The sequence below is a fragment of the Microtus oregoni genome, unplaced genomic scaffold, assembly GCF_018167655.1.
Source record: "Microtus oregoni isolate MIOR12 unplaced genomic scaffold, Mior012 000011F_ref0000422, whole genome shotgun sequence".
Taxonomy (NCBI): domain Eukaryota; kingdom Metazoa; phylum Chordata; class Mammalia; order Rodentia; family Cricetidae; genus Microtus; species Microtus oregoni.
The window spans coordinates 8,736,916-8,749,133 of NW_024543070.1; positions in this window are offsets into that span (position 1 = coordinate 8,736,916).

The window sequence follows — 12,218 nt, forward strand, 5'->3', positions numbered from 1 at the left end:
CTGTGCTTTGAGGATCTTCTGGTGTATTTGTAAGTCATAGGAGAAAAGAGACTGTTTATGATACGTTCATACAGTGTGACACTCATACAGGTGTTAAGACACACAATGATGTTCTTGATATATTGCTAAGTGAACCAAAAGTTTGGTATTAAAAAATAGTTGTGTAAACAAGGAAAATGAAATGTTAGAATAGTCCCAGCGGCACATTAGAATAAAGGCAACGTCTGAAATCAGTGAGAAAGGGAACTTTTAACTAAGTACCTAGTTACCTAAGTAACTGTAATTGTTCACATATTTACACATCTTGAAGAGTGCATAGCTTCGTCTGTCTCAAACCTCTGCATGTGCACTATACACCAAGATACTGTATATTCTGTATTGTAACTTTCAGTCATTCTGTGATACGATGTCTCTCAATATGTGGGTTTTAACCGTTGAGTATCGCCTAAGTTGTGACAAATATAAGGTTCTTGAGAGTGTATTTTCACACTACCTATTTGTGTGTTCCTTTTAGGTGAGTTTGTAATATGGAATTGTTGGGATAAACTTTTGCACATTCTAAATTCTGGTAGCTCTTGGCAAGTTGCTGCCTAAGAAAGCCATGCTTCCACAGCTGCGAAAGGAATCTGCTAGTCAGTTTCTCTGTGGCATTGGGAAAGACTGGTGGTTTATTCCTTGTCCTCATCTTGTAGCTTAATCTGAGAGTCGCTGGCATTAGGTCTGTATTCGCAGCAATGGTTCCAGCACTAGAGCACATGCCTTCCATGTGTGTTCTTTCAGCCTGCAATCTTTCCTTAACTGGGGTCTTTATCCTACACCCTGTGGCCGCTTTCCACATCTTCCCTGCCCTGATGTTCTGCTAACTTTTCATTAAAGCTCTACTTGAATTAAGGGCTGTTGTTAAAAGTGTATATGGGATTTTCTGAAGTAATTGAAGATAATAGTCTGTGCATATATGGTGTCTTCCTTTTGAAAGGTGGTATATGGTTCTGTAGAACTACAGAATACAAAATGTAGGTGTCTGGGTTTTTTTTTTTTTTTTTTTTTTTAAGTGTGTGAAAAGGCTAGGGATGTAGGTCTGCAGTAAAGCATGTGCTTAGCATTGCCAGGCTCTGGGTCCCATCCTCAGCACCGTCATCAAACAGAAATACTATGTGGAAACATGGAAGGCACAGGAAAGGTGTTTTGATGGCTAAGATTCATAGCTGGTCTTCCTCCTCATTTCATCCTTTTTGGTTGTGAGCCTAGCCTTTAACGGCTGAGCCATCTCTCCAGCCCTCATTTCATCCTTTTTGAACATGTCAGGGGAATTTCGTAGACTATATTCTCTAAGGAAACAGTGTCGGAGATAATCAGTTTGATAAGTGCACTAGAGTAGCTTCCTAGAACATTAAAAGAAGTTTATCTTGTAGTTTAAATTTCAGCAGTTGAGTACCACAGTAGACTATCCACAGAGGCCGTTTTGATGCAGGGTTTTAACTGAGCGTGTTATGAAAGCTACCCAGTAGTCAGACTGCAGAAATACTTATGTAATCCTTCAGTGTCTTTTGTGACTCATTTTATTCTCTTTCCCCTCGTGTATTCCTGGCTGTTCTCAGACCCTCCTATTCCTGAAGATGACCTTGAACTTCTGATCTTCCTGCTGCTAGGGATTGTGTTTAGGGCTGCTTGCGTGCCAGGTCGGCATTCTACTGCTAGATACTCAGTTCACTTCTAATTTAAGAATGCTCCTATAAACACTGATTGATTTCTGCAGGGTTCCCACAAAATGCATTTCTGGGCCAAAGGATGTGTATTTAAAAAATATTAGTACTTATTTTTAAATTGTCCTATGCAGACAGTGCATATTAACTCACCAGCCAGACTCTATGTCTCTCCTCAGCCTCAGCGGCATTGGAATCTGTCAGTTTGAAGAGGTTTTTCTGGTGGGGGAAATGTTAATCCCTTGTTACAAATACGCAGGAACATATTCTGATAAGTTTGTGTGATGTTGAGTGCTGAGTTTATATGCCTGTAAGTGAGATCAGAAAATCATCTTTTTGTTAGCAATTTCTAACATGGGGTTTTCCAGACAGAATCATTAACATCACCTGGAACAGAAATAACAACTAAACTTCTCCTCCTCCCCCTCCTTCTGAATAAATAAATGTATAAAAATTTATAAAGTTAGCTTATATTGAAATAGCAACAGTAAATGTTTCACACCTAAGGGGCTGAGACTCAGTAGTTGCTCAGTTTAAGAGGCTGCTGCCTCAGTCGTCCCAATCTGGGACCAGAAGCCTGGAAGGTTCCTGGGGAGCCGATGGTTCTAAGTCTGCAACTGACACCTAGGAACACTGGTTCTAACACCAGTGAGGCAATCAACAGCCACAGCGGTGAGTCAGCTGGGGTCAAGAGGGAAGGCCAAGTGAGCAAGTGGTGACTCCTCCTGGAACATCTCGTAAAATCAGGTTTCCTGCTTCTGGTGAACAGGAGACTGCACAGGGTGCCAGATGGCTGTTTGCACAGGCCTCTGAGTGGTTCTGATGCACGTCGAAGTTCAAGATTTGGGAAAACTAGCTTGAGTAGGACAAGTAGTAATGATCTGTAAGCTTTCTATTTAAGAAATAGGGTTGTACTAGACAGTAAATTCAAATTTAATAATGTGATAGTTTTTTTACTTCCATCCCCGAAAAGCTAGTGTGATGAGTCTGGTGGTACATAGAAATGTAGTGAACATGCAAATGTGTAAACAAACGAGGTATTTATTTCTCCAATATACCCATCTTTGTAGGACGTTAGAGACCGTTTAAATGTGGTGGCTAACAATTTTAGTTTCTTTTCTCCTTGCTGTGTAATGTGTTATTGTCCGTGGTAGGGCAGGGGGCACTCTGCACAGGTCACTGTTGTGGCCCTCTCCCTCATGCCTCCTGAACTGCCTGCCTGCTGCTGGTTTATCATGACCTTTCAAGGTTCCTTTCTGGCTGCTAATTTTGCAGTCCCAACACTCTAGTATCTTTGCTCCAAATTAGGCCTCTTTCCCGCTGATGTCAGTGACCCCTCTGTCCTGACCCCTCCCTGATGTGGGAGTGTCATATATCAATCTGTTGATTTCATTAGTTAAGCAATAAAGAAACTGCGAGGCCCATTTAATAGGCCCACCCTTAGGTGGGTGGAGTAAACAGAACAGAAGGCTGGGAGAAAAAAGCTGAGTCAGTGAGTCGCCATGATTCTCCCACTCCAGACAGACACAGGTTAAGATCATTCCTGGTAAGCCAGCTCGTGGGCTACAGCAGATTATTAGAAATGGGCTAGTCCAGGTGCGAGAGCTAGCCTAGAAGAGGCTAGATAGAAATGGGCCAAGTGGTGTTTAAAAGAATACAGTTTCCATGTAATTATTTCGGGTAAAGCTAGCCTTGGGGGCGGCCGGGGACGCAGCCGCCGCTCCTTATTTCACCACCTCCCAACAAACACATTTACTGATCTGTCTTGTGCCAGAACTCCTAATGTTCTTAATGCCCTAAGCTCTGTCCCTTTATATATACCTAGCAACCTTTCCATTCTTAGCGCCACTGGACAGTAACAGAACATCAACCAAAAAGTCTGCTTCACCTAGACCTTAAGGTCTCTGCTGTACCTCCAGAAGCAGCTCACAGGAACATGCTACATACTACTTGTCTAAATGTTGAAAACCTCATATAACATATCAGCAAATCGTGTTCCATTTTCCTTGACTAACAAACATCTTCATGATGGCAGAATTGAAAACATAAAGACTAGCCGGTCATACTAAAGAACACACACCCACAGTAAGGTTGCACCTTCTACCCTAGGCTATACTCTGAAAAGGATTTCCCCATGACTTGGTTTCTTGCCAGTACTACAGATAACCACTTAGTTCTAGGGAGGGGTGAATGTCTAACACCTGCCCAGTCCTCTGCCCACATGTGTGCACCTGTGTGTATATCCCTGCTTAGTCCTCTGCCCACATGTGTGCACCTGTGTGTATATCCCTGTCCAGTCTTTGCTATGGGGTGGGTCTCTTCCTGTGTGAATATCCCTGCCCAGTCTTTGCTATGGGGTAGGTCTCTCCCTGTGTGTATATCCCTGCCCAGTCTTTGCTATGGGGTGGGTCTCTCCCTGTGTGTATATCCCTGCCCAGTCTTTGCTATGGGGTGGGTCTCTCCCTGTGTGTATATCCCTGTCCAGTCTTTACTATGGGCTGAGCCTCCTACACCCACCTATTTCACCCTCTAATTTTCTCAAAGAACAAGGCTGGAAAGCCAGGTTTCAAATTTTTAGAAATATCTGTGTTGGGGTTCCCAGTGAATATCAGCTGTCCTCTTCCCACACCTTGTGTAGCCCCGGCTGTCCTAACGCTCTGTAGACCAGGCTAGCCTCAAACTCAGAGATCTACGTCTCAGAAGAACTTCACTTTTTAAAACAGTACAGCAGAATCTCCACTTCTACCCAAGACAGAGTAGTGAAGATGATTTGTTGTCTTTAAAACTTTGGGGAAATATACGGGCCAGTGGCAATCAAGACCTTAAATATCAGGCAGTTGGAAGTTGCCCCTGTGGGACAATGAAACAATTGAGATGAGCAGTTGACCTACCTTGCTCCTCTTGAGACATCCTAGATAGATCACCATACAGAGAGGAGATGCAGGCTGAGAAACCTCCTGGAAAGAGGTTTCTAGGAGAACAAGATGGATTGACTTCCTTGGTCCAAGTGTCAGGAGACAAGGCGATAAACAGTTATTTTCTTATATTGTATATGCTCAAAATAGGCCAGCCTGGTCTGCATAGTTCAAGAATAGTCAGAGCTACATAGTGAGACCCTGTCTCAAAACAAACACAAACAAATGAACAACAAAACAATGATTTGGATGTTTCAAACTGCACGCTCTCATTGTTCCCGGTTTCCCACTTCCCTGCCTGTTTACAAGGCCTGGCTCATGCTCTAACACCTGGCAGACCCTGAAGGCTTCTAAGCTTGTGTTCTAGTCAATACACTTATGCACCAGCCAGACGTGGACATCCAAGGCCCTGCCCTCACTACTCAACCATTTCAGCTGGATCAATCAGGGAGAGAGGGAGTTGTTGCCATCAGTTGTGTTCCCATTAGTTACCCTACTGGTTACTTCAACTCCAACACAGGTATCCCTGGTTAAATCAAATGGTCCACCAAACAAAGCCTAAAGTCATGAATCCGGAAAACAGACAGTTAAGGAGGGAGAGGGGTGGTGGGATTGGGAAGAAGATGTGAGAGTAGAGGTGGCCAAAATGTATTGTCCACATGTATGAAATTGCCAACTAAATATTTTTTTTAAGGTTTTTCGAGACAGGGTTTCTCTGTGGCTTTGGAGCCTGTCCTGGAACTAGCTCTGTAGACCATGCTGGTCTCGAACTCACAGAGATCCGCCTGCCTCTGCCTCCCGAGTGCTGGGATTAAAGGCATGCGCCACCATCGCCTGGCCCAACTAAATATTTTTAAATATTTGTTTAACTTTATTTTATGTATATTTGGTATGGAGGTGTCAGATTCCCTGGAACTGAAGTTATAAGCAGCTGTGAGCTGCCATGTGGGTGCTGGGAACTGAACCTGGGTCCTCTGGGAGAGCAGTCAGTTTTCTTAACTATTGATGCATCTCTCCAGCCCTGCAAACTAAATATTTTTAAAATATTTAGTCAGGTGTAGTAGATGCAAGGAAGCAAGTGACTTTCTGGAAGCACTGCTGTGTGTTTCCAAGCATGTTTAGAGAGGTGCAAACACCATTGAATTAGGTACAGTCTGATCCAAATCCCTACAGCTCTCCCTTGCACATAGGGATATACTAACAACTCTAGAGCCCCTGTTACTTGGAAAGCTCATGCTGGTTTATTAAAATGAGGTTTTATGTGAGGCAGGGGATTGAAGACTGAATTCTCGCTTTTGAATGTTTAATACAGTATATATGGGAGACAATAATGCTTCTTCCGTGTTTATAAATATATAATAGTGTCCTGGAAGGACTCCATTAACTGTTACTTGCCTGTAGGGCACATAGCTGGAATGTGCTTCCCCAGAGTCCTGGGAGATAGTTGGGGTGAGGGATGGCAGAAAGATGGGCATCGAGAACAAATGTCTTTTCCTCTCTTTTGTAATCTCGTCACCTATTTCACTATTATCTGAACATAGGGCAGAGATTGCCAACTGAAGGGCTCTATGTGTCCAAGGCTGACCTTGCTGTGCTCTGAGGACGATCTTGATTTTCTGATCCTCTTGCTCACACATCTCAAGTAATGGAAGTCCAAGTGTGAATGACCACACCCAGTTTGTGTGATGCTGCGAGCTGAACCCAGCTGGGTCTTCATACACGCTAGGCAAATATTCTGTCAACTTCCCTATGCCTCCAGCCCTGAGGAAACGTTTTTTAAAACATGACTGTTTAGTTACTGTTCTATTTCTGTAAATAGACACTGTGCCATGACCAAAGTAACTTATAAAAGCCTTTAGCTGGGGGGCTCGCTTACAGATTTAGAGAGTTAGTTCTTGGCCATCATGGCAGGGAGCATGTCAGCAGGCAGGCAGGCATGGTGCTAGCTACATCCTGATCTGAGGACAACGGGTAGAGAGACAGAGGGGAAGGAGTACTGGCCTTGACTTGAGCTGCCACACCTAATACCCACCTCCCTAGTTCTCTCTTCTCTCTTAAAAAAAAAAAGGCACAAAAATGAAAATCAAGCCGGGCGGTGGTGGCGCACGCCTTTAATCCCAGCACTCGGGAGGCAGAGGCAGGCGGATCTCTGTGAGTTCGAGGCCAGCCTGGTCTACAAGAGCTAGTTCCAGGACAGGCACCAAAAACTACAGAGAAACCCTGTCTTGAAAAAATCCAAAAAAAAAAAAAAAATGAAAATCAAGACAGACAAAAAGCTGGGCGATCAGTGGTGGTGCATACTTTTAATCCCAACACTTGGGAGGCAGAGGCAGGCAGATCTTTGTCAGTTTGAGACCAGCCTGGTCTACAAGAGCTAGTTCCAGGATAGGCTCCAAAACTACAGATAATTCCTGTCTTGGTCTTCAAAAAGAAAAAAAAAATAAACCATTAAGACCAAAAAAACAAAACAAAACAAAACAAAAAACCTCAAGACAAAACAAAACTACAGAGTTTATTTTGTTCTACCCAACTTCTTGAGCACGGAATCTACCATCGATAAAAATTGACTTTCCCTTTGCTAAGTGATATCAGTTGTGGATAGCTTCTTGGTTAGGACTGAGACTGACCCTATGTCTACTTCCTCTCTTAGTGTTGAGATACTATCTGGCTTAAATCTATGCTTGTTGATGGAAGGTTCTGTCCTGCCCAATCCCACAGCCATTCAGTCCCAAATAAACACACAGGGCCTTATATTAATTATAAACTATTTGGCTTATTTCTCAGGCTTATTTCTAACTAGCTCTTACAACTTAAATTAACCCATAATTATCGATGTTTAGCCACATGACTTTGTACCTTTTCTTAGGTACATTCTCATCTTGCATCCTTTGTGTCTGACTGGTGACTGCATCTTACTGCCATTCCTCTTCCCAGAATGCTCTTAGTCTGGTTTCTCTGCCTATACTTCCTGCCTGACTACTGGCCAATCAGCGTTTTATTAAACTAATATGAGTGACAAATCTTTACAGTGGACGAGAGCATTATCCCACAGCATGCGTTTGTCTTGTGGGTGTTGCCACACTGTCTATGAGTTCATATGTGTGTCAGTCCTGTTGTGGCTGAAAGATATTGTTTCCTTGGACTCATCCATCATTTCTGGCACTTACAATCTTTCCACCGCCTCTTCCACATAGATCCCTAAGCTTTGAGGGGAGGAGTTTGATAAAGATGTTCCATTTAGGACTGAGTGCTCCAAAGTCCCCCTCCAACCCCCAATGTTGTCCAGTGGGGGTCTCTGTGTTAATTCCCATCTACTTACAAGAAAAAGCATTTCTGTTGAGGGTTGAGTGATACTGTGCTCTATGGGTATAGCAATGTTATTGGGGGTCATTTTAATACTAAGTTTCTTTAGTAAAATAATAGTATTAGGTTTTCTTTAGGGCCTAGAGTCTAGCTGGTGACCTATCCACTCACAGGTTCTTGGCTACTGTAGGAGTGTCAGGTATGGGTTCCATCTCATACATTGGGCCTTAAATCCAATATTTTTTTAAAAAGAGCTTTGGTTATTCCCATAATATTTGTGCCACTATTGGACAAGTATATCTTGCAAGTAGGTCACTGTTGTAGGTCATATGGTTTGTAACCGGGTGACATTGATGATTACCTTTCTCCTTCAGTAATATGTAGAGTACCTTCCAACATGAACACTAGTCAGTAGGAATGAGACTTCTAGTTAGGCACCAGATCAACCTCTCCTTGTTTGATGACATAACTAAGTCTTGTCCTTAGCAACAGGGTCTTACCATCAGGTTGTGGAGCAGAACCAATAGCCTCAGCAATAGCCTGTGGTATTTGGGGGAACCCCATGGGACCCCTTTGGCCAATAACTCAACAACTCTTGGCTACAGTTTTAGAGTTAGTTCTTGGCTATGATGGAGGGAGTGTTTCAGCAGTCAGACAGTAGCTGAGAGCTTACATCCTAATCTCTACAACAGACGGAGAGATAGATACGTAGAGAGAGTGTGAATACAAGAGTTATGAGGAGAGCAACAGTCAACATGGATGAGCAAGTATCTCTGTAGTAAGATGTAGTCTTTTAGGTATATACCTGTGATGACTATTCTTGGTTGTCAGCTTGACTACATCTGGAATAAACTATAACCAAAAATGGAGGTTACACCCATGAGAAAGTTTTTGCTTGGTTTGAAGTGGTGAATCCACTTCTAATCTGGACTTTTGAGGTAGGAAGACACACCTTTGATCTGGGTCTTGAGGTGGGAGGACATAGCTTTTATCTGGACAAAACCTTCTGCTAGATGCCTTATAAGGACATGGAATAAGGAAACTTTCGTTTTTTTGTTTGCCTTACTAGCAAGTCCATTCCTTCATTGGCATTAGAGCCTAATTCTTGATGATTCCAGCATCTTCTGAAGAGCAACTGTGACATCCAGCTTCATGGACTCAGCAATTTCTGGATTCTTGGACTTTCCATAGGCTGTCATTGTTGAATTAGCTGGATCACAGCCTGTCAATTATTCTAATTAATTCCCATATCCGTCCACCTATCCACTGAGGGAAAGGGAGGGGGGGGAGAGACAGAGAGAGAGAGAGAGAGAGAGAGAGAGAGAGAGAGATTCACTCTATAAATTCTTTCTCTAGAGAATGCTGACTAATACAATGCCCAGGAGTAGTACAGCTGGATCTTGAGGTAGATCAGTTTCCAACTTCCTGAAGAACTGCCAGACTGATATCTACAGTGGCTGTACCAGTCTGCAGTCTTTCCAGCAACGAATAAGTCTTCCACTTTCCCAGAATTCTCACCAGCATGTTCTATCATTTGTTTTATTTATCTTTGCTATTCCGACTAGGGTAAGATGAAAACAAAGCATTTTGATTTGCATTTCCCTGATGTATATCCAATTATTAGCCACTTATCCTTCTCAAAGATACAAAGAAATCCTCCTTAATGCTTGTCAGCCACTTTAAAAGTTGTGGTTTGATATCTTATCCTGTTTCTAGATCATCAATTATTAACACAGTCCCACACATTATCTTTTAAATCTTCATTTGTTTGCTGGGATTGTCCATCATGTAGGGGAGTCTCAGAAAAATATTAAAAACCGATTTCCCTGGGTTGGAGAGGTGGCTCAGCAGTTAAGAGCACTGACTGCTCTTTTAGAGGACCTTGGTCTACTCCCAGCACCCACATGGTGACCGACACTGGTCCCTAACTCCAGTGCTAGGGGGTCCAATGCCCTCTTCTGGACTCCGAAGGCACCACACATTTAATGTGCAGACATACATGCAGTTTGGAAAACACACATGTAAATTTTAGGTTGAATGTAGTGCACACCTTTAATCCTAGCACTTGAGAGGCTGAGACAGGGGAATCTCTATGAATGCAAGGTCGGTCTGGTCCTACACAGATGCAGGCTAGCCAAAGCTACATATCAAGACTTTGTTTCAAAAGAACAACAGCAAAATTTGCCCCTGACAGCTCAAGGCAATCATAGTTTCTAGTGCTTAGGAAAGTGTCTGTGAAGGGAAGGGGATCAGTTCTCTCAGGCTATGTGAGAGAAGAAGGAGAGAAGGGGAGAAACAGAAAGAGGCTGGGCTAATAGCTGCCTGTTCTCCATTCCTCAGAAAATGACACAGAAAGTGAAAGATTAATTCTGATCTGTGTAGAATGGACTTACAAGGAGCAGACAACTGACTTCATGTTGGAAATTTGCTTTTCTAATGTGATGATCTAATATCGAAGAAAGACTCCTTGTTGGCAAAATGGGCATTACCTTGAGCTAAGAGCTAAAGAGAATATGACTTACTAAGTTTCACAGAGAGTAAAGGAACCCAGAGAAAGAAGGAGTCTCCCAGACCAGGCTCATATATAAAGGGGGGGAAAAAAAAAACCCTTGTCTTACAATCAAAGGCTGTAAGAAAGAGCATTTCTCTCCTTTGGCTCCATTTGCTAATCAGCCTTAGGTCATAGGCAGAAAATGCAGGCTTGTGTCCACTCCTCTAGGGGTGCCAGCATGTTTTACAGCCTGGAAAATCCTGCACAAACTTTCCCCACCATTCATACCTCAGAGGCACAAGAGTGAGCCAAGTTACGTGGGCTCTGCTTTTGCTACTCATGTATATCAAAGCCCTTTCATGTTCTCACACAAACTGGACCACTGAATGTAAGATGAATGCCCTGCCAAGAAAACTGGCCTGAGTGTAGTCCCCCTACTGGTACCAAGGAGCTTCACAAAAGCCTTGAGGCTCTGAAAACCCAGCCAGCAGCTGCAGGGCCCCATATAGATCAAAGACACTTTTGCCCCTAGTCAGAATTGTCTAGTACTTCAGACTCAGACTTTACCCTGGGGCTGAGTAACTTCCTCCACTCTGGGGAAGTGTCCCCCACCACACTCCACACCTGTGACACCTGTGGTGGTGTTTAGTTTCTTGAACTCCATTCGGCTCATAATTGTCGTTCTCCAAGGGCACCAGGTGGACTTGAATAGGAAACTTCGTCCCTCCGTTTCTGTTTCAGAGTCCCAGCTCTCACGATGCATAGTTAAGTGCAAGTTAACCTGTTGGATTGAGTGGGATTGAATTCATCTAAGTGGCCTTCCCACTCAACCTCTAAGGGCACTGGGAATGGTAAACAACCACACCCGGCCACACCCCCATCCTAGTGACCTTTAGCAAGCCAGTCCCCGTCTCCAGTTCACAAGACTGTGTAACACAGGAATCATAAACTCATTACCGCCTGGATCGGCAGGAACAATAAAAGCCAGTGTGCGCCTGTCTATAAAGTGCAGTGGCAGAGCTGAAGGTGGCACTTTAAGGTCTCCATAAAGCCAGAGCACCACAGCAGCCAGCGCAGGAGAGGCACTGACTTCACACTGTCCCTGCTTCCAAAAACATCCAGAAGCTTCTTCTTTAGGACCCTTTTGGATTTACAGAAAAGCTGCAAATGCAACAGAGCCCTAAACACTCCACCCAGCTTCCTGTTCCGAGCATTTTGCTGAATTAATCATGGCTACTGATTAAGTAAATACTGGGGCATCATGCTTAACTATACTTGATCTCCTTAGGCTTTAGTCAATGGCCTTCTGGTTCTGACATCTTCCGGATGCCTTGGTACACTTTCATGATCGTATCTCCTCTTGGCTATGACAGTTCTGAGACTTTCCTTGTTCTTGATGACTGGCAGTTTTAAGGATGGTCATGTACTTTGTGGAAGTTCCCCAGCTAGGATTTGCCTGATGTTTCTGTCATAATTAGACAGGAATTAAAAGTTTGAGGAAGTAAATGACAAAAGGAAATGGATCTATCAATGATCTATGTATCAATGATCTATCTGTCTATCCATCTATCATCTATCTATCTATCTATCTATCTATCTATCTATCTTCTATACATATCTTATCTATCTATCTTCTATCTATCTACCTATCTCACTGGCTTTTTTAGAAATCTTATTTCTGATCCTCATCTCCACAAGAGTTGTAATTGCATGGATAGTGCCTGTTGGGATCAAGGAAAGACACCATTTATGTACATTACAGGAGGTTTGTCTCACTCAACTGGGTAGCAGCAAAAGAAACCTCAG